At 41.3% G+C, this 13767-nt stretch overlaps 1 pseudogene; it reads right to left on the reverse strand.

Moving 5' to 3' along the window:
• Positions 1–2801: 2801 nt before the first annotated feature.
• LOC124663960 lies at positions 2802–9632 on the reverse strand (annotated as a pseudogene).
• Between the last annotated feature and the right edge of the window lie 4135 nt (positions 9633–13767).

Genomic DNA, 13767 nt, shown 5'->3' on the forward strand with positions numbered 1-13767 from the left:
GTTTTGATGTTTCAAGAAAATTAAATCCATGGTTAAAATTTTGATTCTTTTGACGGTTAAGATGCAAAGAGTCATGTATCTCTAACATAGCAGGTGTCCGGGTAAACAATTAAGGTAAGAAATTGGCGTGGATCACGCCTGCCGATTGATTTCACTACTATTTGACGCCAGGCTATGCCTACTACTACTACACATTGTTCTCAATATCTTTAGGGAACTACTAGCCTAACTACTTCAAGGAATCACTCCATATCTTTAGGAACTTTTTACCCGGACATAAAGGTTTCAAGAAAATTAAATCCATGGTGAAAATTTTGATTCTTTTTTTTTTTGCGAGAAATCCACCGATCTATTAATAATCATCAACAGTAGTACAAATAAGCCAAAAAGTAAAGAAAATTACAAATTGGTACTCGGACCACCTAGCGACGACTACAAACACTAGCATGAGCCGAAGACGCGCCGCCGTCCTCGCCCCTCCATCGCCGGAGCCAGGCAAAAAGCTTGTCGTAGTAGAGCTTGTTGTAGTAATTAATAGATGGGAAGTCGTCATCCTAATGCCCCAAAGGACCAGCGCACCAGCAGCGAGAACCATCGCCAATGATGACAACCGTAGATTGGAAGAGACTATCATGAAACCACACCAATAAACACGAAACCGACCGGATCCCGAGGGATCCGATGGGCACACAACTCCACGCGCCCTCCGTCAGCGCTAGATGCACCACCGGAGCGAGGATAGGGCGGGAGGACCTTATTCCGACTTCAGGATGTAGCCGCCGCTCACCATCCCAAAAGAGAGACCGAAAAGCAAACTAAATTAAGAACGGAAACTCCCTGCAGCGAGGGACCGTGGTCCGCCACACCTCCAAGGCCAAGGCCACCGGAGGCGGAACGGACCGACGGTATCGCCGGGCGAGGAGGACAGAACCCTAGATGGGTTTTGTGGCTTCTTTCCGCCGCCGCCGCGCTCCTTGGCACGTACCGGTTCGTCAAGTCGATGCTTTTTACCTATTTCGGGAAATTTTTTGATTCTTTTGACGGTCAAGATGCAAAAGGTCGGGTAAACAATTAAGGTGGTCAGGTAAACAATTAATGTAAGAAATTGGCGTGCATCATGCCTACTGATTGATTTCCCTACTGTTTTGAGGCAACGCTATGCCTACTACTACTAGCCCAACTATTTCAAGGAATCACTCCATATCTTACTAGCAAAATGATCACCCGCCCCATGTTTGATTGCTTCTGTTTTGCCATCAATGATTTTCCTACTTGGTTTTTCCATGATGGAAATAGTATTTGGATTGCTCAAATCAAAATACATAAGGAAAAGTTCTCTCCTTATTTCACCATGGAAACTGCACCGCAGTTCAGCTAAGAAATTGTTTTGACCACGTGCACAAAACATTATCATTAGGGACTCCGTTTTTTCTTTTAGGGATGGAATGAGTTTACACATACGTGCATACATGTTACCATTGGGGATATAAGTACACAGGCTTGATATAAATCACCAAGTGCAATAACAAGCCAGCATACATAGGTTTGCAAACTCAAAATCTGGATCTAAATACATAAGCCAACATACACCTTATATGTACCACAAGTACTACATGTTATTTGGATACAAATGAATACATTCACACGTGTTGGCAATGTACCACCTAGCATGTTTTCCAACAAGCCTGCTAGTGTGACTTAAATCTTCTTTGCGAGGCCCTTGATGAGGTTCTTGAGCCCCACCTTGATGGTGCTCTGCTCGGTACATCCTTCATCACCCGGTCCAACTCCTTCTCCACCAGCGAGACCTACACCGTTTGAAATAACAACATGAGGGTTTCTCCATATAATTTGGTCATCCCTGCCATATACAAGCACGCTTCGTATGGCAAAGAGATAAACTACAATTTCATGATAATCTATTCTAGCCCAAGGTTCTCGCTGAGAAATATACAAATTGTAGCCTAAGTGGTTGTTGACCAAAATATAGACATGGGCTATATGTTCAGTACTGGTAATTGTTATCAAGTGCAAAAAGAAACCATGTACAAACTAACATAGATGTCTTAGCATCAATATCATATATTGGCACACTACACATCAATCCCGGCCACAACTCAGACGAGCAACAAGCAAAATTGCATTCACTTCCATGGTTTGGAATGCACCAAAGAAGTGTAGAAAAAAGACCCACCTTTTAAGATAGAGACCACCATAAATCTCAATGTGGAGCAGATACAACCCAAAATCCACTAGTGGCAAAGAGAGATGACTGGAGATCTTGCCCTGAATTCATAAAGGAAGAAAAAGAAAATCACTTGCACATCATACAAACACTACTTATATATAACGTGACCAAATAATGTAATTCGTTAAAGGTGGCTTTAAAAGTTGAAACTTTTCAAGTGAACATGCTAACACCAGATCTATATGTCTACTAGCAAAGGAAAAAAATGATTACTTTGCTAACAAAAAGGCATCTGAAGCTTGTAATAGGCTTGACAGGCTAAAATAAATGAGAGCTGCATTAAGAAGTGCTCAGCACACAGAAAAGACTAAAAGCTTGTACATCAACCAGAAAAGCAATAGACAAGCCAATCCCACATTCTTATCAACTACTGTATAAAATGATCTACTTCTCAAGAAGAAATAAAATATGAGTTATCCAGTTACTTCCTAGATTCCTGCACTGATCATGGTTGCCATTTGTGGTACATATTGAACAAAGTATTCTATAATGAATCCAGACAAAAAAAAAGTACTAAATTAATAACCTAGATTCAAGAACCAAGAACTATTGCAGAAGATCTTATGTGTGGCTCCAACTAGAAACAAGAGAACTAGAATCCAATGTGGAACATGATCCATAGAATCTCAGGTTGCCGACATAAGGAAAAATGCAGAGCCCACACATTCCTCCTCTAGTGCTCCATCTGCAACAGCAAGACATCACTAATTCAGAAAACCATATTTGCAAACTTTAAAAATGAATTGGAGCATGCATCTCTCAGACCAAAGCACATACAAAAGTAGTAGTTGTTGCATATACATCAACAACATTTAGAGCATCAAACATAAGCCAGGCTCAGGTTAAGGCCATTTCTACATAGCAGGTTGTAATGTGTGCGAGCACATGATTGTATATTAGGCACTATTCTGTAGCAATGCATGACAAACAGTACTGTAGTTCACCAAGTGCACTTCCTGCTATTGTAATGTATGTCTCTACAAATAAATGTTATTAAAAGACCCAAACTTATTCTGCTGGCCTACCGAGGAACATATATATGACCAAATCAAGTGCATATTTTTAGCTATTAGAGTATAAATTTGCAAGCTAGAAACTAAACATCATATTTTATCCATAATTGACAAGGTGTAAAACTCAGGACATCAGGAAACGAGAAACCAAGACTAACTAGAGAACAACCAAGCCATGACTAACATAATTGATATGGCTCTTCTCTCGCCACAAGACTTCATCCTCTTCTCCACAACTAGCGACTAGTGATTCACCTTCCTAGTCATTCTGGAAGCACATAAAAAACAAAAGAGATCAATTCCGACTTAGCATGTGTGCCAGTTGCGTTAGCTAAATGAAAGGCACATAATCACCATTTCATCTGCCATCTTAAGCTGCAGCATAAACAAGTCTTCAGAAGACAAACGGATAGGAACAATGCTATACTGCAATAACAATGAGAGGATCATGCAGCAAATTCATGTACATCTAAGTCAATTTTAGCTACAACATAGATGGCAAGCAATGAGCTAAATTTCCACGGCTACACGAATCTATGCACACTAACCAATTAAACAGAGAGAAAAGGAATGTACCCTACACCAGCCCTCCAAACAAGTGACCAGCTATCAGTGGAGAAAAATGGTATCAATCTCCGAGCAAGACAATAACTCAACTCAAATGAGAAACAGAGGCAAGGGGTAACCTGCCACATTGCTCGAGTGAACTATAACTACTTTTATAGTGGCCACAAATCAGACAGTAATCAAATAGGAAGAACCACAAGCCAAGAAAACAAATTCGATCGAAGCCTCACCAAAAATCATGTTGCTCATGAGATCGGCCAACACACAAATAGATGTTTAGTTTGAACATAGCAAAAAAGAATAGATAAACGGTGAAGCCAAAGCAGAATAGACAAAAAAAAATGATAGGAAAACAAGCTACGGAGTACTTCATTTGATAACAAGCAACAATATCTGAACATCAATTGACAAAATCTCCGACTAGCCCCTGGAAATGTGGCCAGCCAACCGCGTAGCTAGGAAGATACATCAATCCCCGAGCAGCACAACGACTCCGATGACAAGAGAAATATAGGCTGGAGGGTATAACCCGCCACTTCACTAAGTTATACTCTCACTACCTATACTTCTAGCCTAATAGGAAAGTGATCAAAAGCAAGAACTACAAACAAAGAAGGAACTACGGAGTTCAGTTAAAAACATTCTCCCAAGAGAAGACCAAGAAGTTAATCAGTGTTTCTAGCACTCAACGAACTGAGCTAAAACACAAATACTTACCAAAGATACTGCTGCGCAACCACATAAACACAAGACACTGCTGCGCAACCACATAAACATACTTACTTTCCAGATAAATGTGGCTACGAAACATATCAAAGACTTAAAATAGTACATACCAATAAAGACAAAAGTTATGACACAACATCAGTTATATACAAGCAGTGGATTTCTTTAGTCGGGTAAAGATATCACCATCCAGACAAGGAATATGTTACAGTTTGCCATTATCGATCTTCAGAATACTGGAACATCGCAAGCTCTTTCCAGGAGGTCATGACATACACGTCTAGACATCATAAAGCATAAATAAAAATCATTTCATTTACCTATGCAAAAACTTGCGGTGGAAATCATGACTGATGGTGTCGTTCATGAACCGTTTGAGTCTTGGCCTCCACCTGCAAGGGAGCATTCATCGAAAGAAGGCATATAATACAAAAAAAATCACTCGCTAAATCTTCTGTTCACATAGAAGGAGCCCGAGTTATTCATATTGATTAGTGGGTTTCCTCGCATCAGCTTAGCCTCCTTCATCTTGGCCTCTTCTTCTGCTTGATGGTGGTACTGCAGAAAACACAGGGACGAAGAACTTATCATTAATTTTTAGATCTAAAGACAAAAGGCCACCTCAAAATGATAACAGGGAGAAGAAAACATCTTTCTAAGCATATCCTCAGCTCTTTCTTTTTTAATCCTTTTGCGCTCTGCGATCAGAGCTTCAGTGTCATCATCGTCATTTTTGCATGGAAGTTGCAATTATATGAGTAAGAACTAGTGAACCACAATAAACTGAGATAACCAGTTCAACTAAAAAAGGCCCAAATAAATAGCCGTGTACCCCAAAAAAAAATCAAGACCCTCAACAAAATTTCAAGATAGTCCGTGCATCATTCTTTTCGCCATTTTGTAACTTGATGTAAACACATCCCATCTAGAATGAACTGAGCATGCTTGGGAGTGTAGTAACATGTTACCCAATACCAAATTTTATGGTAGATGGCATAGAAGGAACAGTTTCATCCCCAATCCACGAAGCAATTTATTAGTGCAGTTAGAAGATGTACCAGTTAATCCCATCCATGCAACATCGAGCAGAGTCTAATCAACATTTTGGAGAAGTATGGTTTATTAATTACTGAGCAAGAAGTAAACATACCTTTCATCATCACTTCTGGCCTTCCACGTCACAGACAGTTGCATCAGTTTCCGTGGAACTATCTTATCCTCATCCCATTTGAACCTGTGATTGCCAACAGAGTAAATATTCATGCTGCCTTGAACATAAACAAGCAGCAAACAGATTTTGCTATAGCATTAATTAGTTTCACCGACCTTCTAAGAAAATGCCTACACTTTTTCACTGGTCCCTCTCGTCTGCAAGAAAAAAAGGTTTCGTTTATCAATTGCAATTCAAAGGTACAAGGCAACAACAAAAGACAAACATCATGGAAGAGAAGTTATGGATATTGCAATCACGATATCTACAGACGAGAGAGAAAGCACATATTGACCTAGAGGTATTACCAACAGAGGACTTATCCTTGGATGAAAAGTGCTTGCGTTCACGCTCCTCAAGTTCATCCCTGTGATTCCTCTTCGGTACCTCCTTTTCAGTTTGTTGTCCCTCTTTTCTGCACATGAGCGGTAACATCAGTATTTATTGAGAGGAAGATACTACAAAAAAAATCGTAAGTACCAGCCAATTTTATTCAGGATTGTCAAGGTCAACAAGTAAAATAATAATGTGAAATCGAAGCGTTAGTTTAGCTTTATGTGGTGCTATTGATTCTGGTTAACTAATAAAGAACACATGAGAAACATATGAAGCATGATAAACCATCAGTTTAGATTTACTCTCTTGTTGCAGCAGTAGCAGCACCAGACAAAATTCAGAAAATCAAAGCGGTTACACTTGTGCAAAGTAGCTATTGAGGCACCAAACATGTAAAATAGACAGTTGTTTTGTACTACCTACCATCTACATATGCTTATAAATTATGTCATATTGCATTTTCTGTTGTTTTAATTGTTTTGCAACCTTAGAAATTATATATTGGCGATTGCAGCACAAAGAAAGGAAAGAAGACCTTATGAATTCTAATCCTACTATGATGTGAAACTATCAATCTAGGATGAATCCATACTTGATACATGTCCATGATCCAGTTCGACATCTCCTATTCCGATCCAAACTAAGCTGCATGCTGTCCTTCTGTTGGCTTGGGTTTCCGCCTGCTATAGTGTATTCCCCATGTGACATGATTTCACATTATTACCGTTTTAGTCAACATGAAAACTAAGAAGAGAACTTTACCGTCTTACAAATTGAAATATGGAAGTTAGATATACATACTCTAAGTGTAGTATAACATGGTTGATATCGATCTAAAAACAAAATACAGCTGATATCTATTTTTTTCAAAAAAAAACCTAATAGTTCAGTGAGTAATTTATATTTTGCATACCAGGATCCTAACATCCATAAATGCTACACATATACGTCATGCACAAAACAAAGCTGATTCTGATGGTGATACATTTTATCAGCGGTGACAGGAATATATCAGATCTCTAGTTATGCAATGTTAAAACACAGAAAGTATATTACAAGCTCATGGACCTTACCATGATTTCAAAAGCATGGGATAAGTAATCTTTGATGCCGTCCTCCCAAAGTTTAAAATAAACATGCAGGTGAGTGTTTCTTACATCTCACCAGAGGGAATACATGACATGAACGATGATAATGCAACTTTAAAAAATTATATTCACATCAGGATCTTAAAAAATACAGCATTAACTAAATATAAAAATATTTATGTGATGAATAAGGAGTTGGTTATTTAGAAAATAGATTGAAAATAATAAACACAATGGGAGGACAATGATTATATAAGAACACCAAATTTCAAATTGATATGACACGGGGCAAGCTATAGCAGTCAGAGAAGTTCCTAACCTTGCAAACTGGGTATTGAGTGCCCTCACGTGCTAACTGGCGGCCTCAACCTGTCGAGAGTCTAGAGCATGAGGTCCTGCAAACTGGGTATTGAGGTCCTGCCGTGATGGGGAGACTCTGCCTTGTGAGCGTTCATTACCAACTCTCTTACTTGATGTCTGCATCATTACAATAGCAAAATAAATAGGGACAGATTCTACAACAAGATGAACCAACAAAAACATCTAACCAAGATCCATATTAGAGGCTCACACGGAAGCAACAATCATAAAAGAAAATTTGTATAGTGCAGCAGCACTGCTATTTGACTGTAAATCTGTCATTCGCCAAAGAAAAATATTAAATTTGTCATTCGCCAAAAAAACTTGCCCAGATAAAGCAATTGGAGCCACACAAACAATCCGAAAACCTACCCGCTTGATCCCTAATTATTTGTCCATCAAATTCTGCACCAACTGAAGCTAATATGGCGACTAGCGACTAAAACGACAAAATAGAAGGTTTTCTCCAGGAGATTGGTGGACTGATCCACTTAATCATCAGACCATGCAAGCGTTAGTACCAAGTGCTAAAAACACTATCACAACATACATATAGCATATCGACATCCATACAACAATTGTAACTTTTTCTTCCCGTCAAATATAAGCTCCAAAACAATTTTACATCTAAACTAATATAAACAACACGAAAGGGGTTGGATCCATATAACATCAACCACACAACCGCATCTAACGCTTCAGAGTGCCCCCAATGATGCATAAGTGGACAATGGCAATGAGAGATTGAGAAGAATGTACAGGAGAAAGGAAATGAGATCCACTATCTTTTTTTCCGCGTATATGAGATCCTTTGGAGATGCGTGGTAATGCAGCAATGTTTATAGAAAATAGAGATCTTTATCTCAGTGTCCGCATCTACAAACTCTGTAGAAGGGAATTAGACCCACTATCACTTTTTGGTGCTTACTAGTGCATATTTTTCATTAAACTATTTTTATATACATGGTTTGTATTGACTAACTTTTGTTGTCACATCTCATTTCTAATAATACTGGATTCATACATAATGGTATGTGATTCAACAAGAAGCTAGCAGGCCAATTACAGATTATGGATACATTATTTTCTGATGGCCACAAGAAATGAGAGAACATTTAAATTCTGATGAAGCCTTTAATACTTGTTTTGCTAACTAGAAACATTGGATACGACTACGAGTAACTCGTAGCAAGCTTTTTTTTTTGGGGGGGGATCACAGTAAAGCTAGGTAGAATCCTGAGAAAGAAGGCACTGCAATTGTACTTTGTGGCAGTGATATAGCTACCAGTGACCCATTCAAAGGCATTAGCTTGACAGATTGATTCATTCTTCCTTTAGTCAGTTACAATAATATATTTGCAGCCTACTTTTGTTGAGTTCGTATCAGACGCGTGCAAGATTACTAGTGTTTGTAAGTAAGAGACCTGAAGTTGTATCCAGAATTGAAAGTAGGCACTGCATAAGAGCGGAATTGCATTTTGTTCAATCAATTAGCAAGCCGTTTCCATTTTCTCTACAACAATCAGAAGCAAGGCAGTATCACAAACGAAACCACGCATTCACCAGCCAGCACAAAAGAAACGGCACAACCATTGCACACCAGTACACCATGCTGCATCGCATCTGCTAGCAATGCCCATTGGAGTTCATCTAAATAGAAAAAAAAAAGTAAAATTGCAAGGAATATTCATGAAGGAGAAAGGAGGAGAGGGGCCTCACATGGCAGCTGCAGGTTGGGGAGGTGGCCGACGGAAGCGGGAACGGAGTGGTCTCAGGCAGCAGCAGGTCGGGGACGGATTCGGCGTCCGCAGCTCGGGGAGGTTGTCCAGGAGGTCGCCGGCGGCCGGGAAAGCGACCACCATTTACTCCTCCTTGCCTCGCTGCGGCGAGCTCGACGGTGGCGGGACGCGGACGCCGTGGAGGAGGACCTCCAGCGTCGGCCGGTGCTGCTGCTTGGGCCGTTGCCCACAGCTGGTGCATCGAGGCAGGGAGGCGGAGGGGCGCCGGGAGCCCAGGTCGACGGAAGGCGCCGTGGCAGCGAGTTGGGTCGTGAACTGCGGCGTGACGGAGGCGCCCAGCTCCATGGCGGACGCGCGGATGGTATTGGGTGGGTGGCGGCGTGACGAAATCGTGAAGGAGTTTGAGGTGTTGAGTCGCAAAGGAGCATAGCAAGATAAAGATAATCCCACGTTAATTGCGTTTCCTTTTCACTGCCCAATCAATCAGCCCTTCCTTTTTTTTACAGTGATGAATAATTATCATATATTTCCTAAAACTAAGATTCATTGGCTCAGAAATCAGCGGATTAAAGTTGACTCATGAATCACGGCATGGTATCACTAATTTCAGGGCAGCCAAGTTATTTACTCCAATACATAAATCACGCTAGACTATAATAAATCCCGGTTGTTTTTCCATGGTTGCAAATGAGATGGCATACATGTACACTAGGGTAGTATATATAATACTCCCTCCGTCTAAAAAATAGGTGTCTCACTTTCATCTAAATACCAATGTATCTAGATGCATTTTAGTTAAAGATACACCTATTTTAGATGGACAAAGTACAATACATGTACTGCATTGGCAACATTGGCTGAATCTATTTTTTTTAAAAAAAATAATGGGATCGGCTCTTCATATTAATTTATTTGTATGCAGGGAATAAATACCCTGATAGTTGGGCTGGCTCCATCGTATTTTAGGGGCATTAATAATAGTCATTCCTTAGATTATTACTTCAATATAGGAAAGAACAGGATGAGACTTGGATATACCCAAATGGAGGAGCCATGCACGAACTAGGGTAGGGAGGCCAGCAATTGCACCTTTGATCAAGCTATTTGACTAAATTGATTTTTTCCATTTATGGAGGTACGTTGTGAAGTGTGATTTGCTATCCGTGGTTGCATGCACGCGGGTTTAGGGGTGTGCTAGCTTACGATCACCTGTCTTTTGGACGGTTAAAATTTCGACAGCCAATACTAACTTTTTCTTGCCGGAACGGAGATGAGAGAAAGAAGAAGGCCAAAACCACCACCGACACCAAAGAGGAGGGGAAAAGAGTGCCACCGCTGCCGCCGAACTCTGGATGCCTTCCGCCCCCACCTCACCGCCCCACCCTTCTCGAACCGCCACCTTCGTCGGTCTATCACCGCCCCGGCCATCGCTTTAGCACTAGAAGTCTTGTTTCTTCTCCAGCACCACCAGACACCCCCACCCCCATCCATAAGTTTTCTTCCTCGCCTCCATCGCCGCCGCCTACGTCGTGCACTGCGCCTCGGCTCGGCCCATCCTCGCCGTCGCCGTCTCCTCCGTGAACGGCCGCGGCGTCACCGCCTCCATTTCGTTTGACGGTCGTCGGCCTTCACTTCCAACTCCGGTCACGGGCTCTTTATCTTATACAGGAAAGAAAGGAGAAATTCGTTGCGGGTTAGATAAGACATGGAGAGAGAGAAACGTGGCAGTTAATTAGGGAAGAGAAGAAAAGGGCCCACACGAGGAGACACGCGGATGTGCGTTAACCATTCCCATAATCATCCGGTAAGAAGCTCGTTCGAGAAACAAAATCTTTTTGCAGGGTCGAAATAAGAGGGGGTGGGGACGAGTAAACAAAATTGAGTGAAAAAGGGTGAGGTTGAACACCACCGTCGGCGTCCTCCCATGATTGGTGAGTCGACGACGTCGGGAGAGCAAGGAGGGGAAGCATTGTTGCCGCACTAATGATTCCATGTAGATACCTAACCTCCCGCGAGTGTACTCTACTCACAAGATCATCGATGAACCGGGGCCAACGGCTCTGTCGATCAACCTAACATGTACAATGACACAAGACGAGCGATGGTATTGCATTACAACCCATATATCCTCGATCGAACTCCTTAGGAATACATCAACTAGGTTCTTAGTTTATGTTCGATGTTTCAGGGGATCTCTTTCTTTACTGTCATCGCTTGCATTCGTCGCATCCTCCGTCACGCGCTCGGTATTGTCAACAAATATATTTTCTTGTACTCGAACTCTACCTCACTAACAAAAAAATACCGACTCAACTCCCCAAGATCAACAACTACACCCTGAATCGATCTGCCCATACCAAAGAAACAAAGAGTGACGATCTGCCATGTGAGATGAAGGCGATGATGAAACGTAGGGTGGGTGCCGTTATCCGGAAAGTCCGAAATTATTTAATTATAAAAACCCTCTCCCACTTGCTAATGTATATATAGTCAATGAGCCCCAAATTATAGAACTTTCAAAGTACAAGTGCATATTACTTCTAGAATAATGGTGCTCTCAAATGACATTGCAATGCTATAGTAGAGAATAAGATAATAGAAATGAAATTTTGGACCCTAAACTACCGTACTTGGCTCGACTTTAATTCTGACCTATGAAATTATGCATTTAAATCTCGAGCGCTATGTAAAATATACTAATCATGATCATCGTTGGAGATGATATATGTGAATCGATGTTGTGCTCTTCATCGCCTTTGACAATCTTGGATGTTTGAGCCATCGCGCACTGTTGTCATCATCGCGCTTAATTAGTTTATGCCAAATGATAGTTAGTACCTATCATTTATTTGTCAGATGTTTATTTTTTCATTTTTTTATGCGTGGGGATTTATTACCTTTTATTTAATGTGCTATTAGGCTTGTTATATTATGTTAGTATAAACATCGATATATCGGATGACATGACAGTCACCATGCACATCTCTCGCGTGGTATGAACACACCTAGAGTTATCCTTTTTTACAAGAAATGTACACCCGAGATCTTATACATGCATGTGGTTAAGTACACACTCATATTTTGTAAGTTAGGTCGACGTCATTGACAGAGACGACGAGATGTAAGTTCAGTATTAGTCCATCATCATCGGTGGCTGCGCATGTGTACCAAAGCCATATGTCCAAAAAAATTGCTTTCATTATAATGACAACCTTTTCACAAGGCTTTTACTTAATTAATCTTGTTTTGTACTTATATCGCAAGGCCTGCTTGATGTGAAGTTGCATGTGTTTTGGCGGAGCCATGCTCGTACTTGATGGTGGAGTCATGTTGCACATCCATTGATGACGAAGAAATTGTAGCTAACTATCCATGTGTTTGTGGACTTGTAATCGTTTATTTTCGAACTTTGCGATGTTTGTAGCATATTTGGATTGATATATCTGAACTTGTGACCTTAGAGACTTGAAATGAGTTATTTGTGAATTTATGGTTATGTACTTGTGCACTGATACATATATGTGTTTCTTGCATGAAATAAAAATAAAATAATAAGAATTTTGCTTTTTATGTCCCGAGTGTCGAGTGTCCCAGCAGCTGGCACACTACATGTACCTCACTGCCAAGTGTCCCAGGCTGAGGCACTCGGCGAAGAGTTGTGTCAACGTGGCATGTTGCACCTTTGCCGAGTGTCCTAGGCCAAGGCACTTCACGAAGAGCTGGGCTTTGCTGAGTACCCCGACGAAAACTCGGCGAAGAGCTAGGCTTTGTCGAGTGCCCCAACAACTAGCACTCGGCAAAGCTCTGCGTCGACGTGGCCCCATTCCCCTCTTTGTCATTTGTCTCTGAAAGTGGCACTCAGCAAAGAAGGACCGACGTGGCATCACATAGGAGCTCTTGGCTTTGTCGGGTACCTCGGAGAAACATTCGGCAAAGAGCTCGCACCGTGAGATGGAGGGAAAACGGAGGTTACCTTTTCTTCGCCGAGTGCCGCGACAAAACACTTGACTTCGCCGACTACCCGTGAAAAGACACTCAGTAAATATTCTTCACCGAGGAAAACTTCGTCATGTATCCTTTGCCTAGTGTCATACACGACAGCGTCTTCACCATGTGTTTTATTTTTTCGTTGTGTATTTTTGATATTCGACAGAGGTGGCATTTCATGTAGTGTAGGTTGCGCACCCATTGTCCTCGATGCTTTAGTTGGGGAGCTTTTGGGGAGCTTATGCTGGAAAGTGTACACCTTTTTGTGATCTAGTGTTTCTGGCTGTATCACCATTAATGAGGCATACCTGCATTTTCATTGGTGTGGACCTTGTGTTGGCCCGCGGACTCATCAATGTCTACTTTGGCCTTAGAGCATCTCTAACAGTAACCGAAAAATATTCAGTCTCCTGAAAACGTGGCTTTGCAGCTAGTGCAGAACAGAACCCGCAAAACATGAACTGAAAAAAACGCAATTGAAATGTCACGGGAG

The sequence above is a fragment of the Lolium rigidum genome, chromosome 6 (genome assembly GCF_022539505.1).
Source record: "Lolium rigidum isolate FL_2022 chromosome 6, APGP_CSIRO_Lrig_0.1, whole genome shotgun sequence".
Classification (NCBI taxonomy): Eukaryota; Viridiplantae; Streptophyta; class Magnoliopsida; order Poales; family Poaceae; genus Lolium; species Lolium rigidum.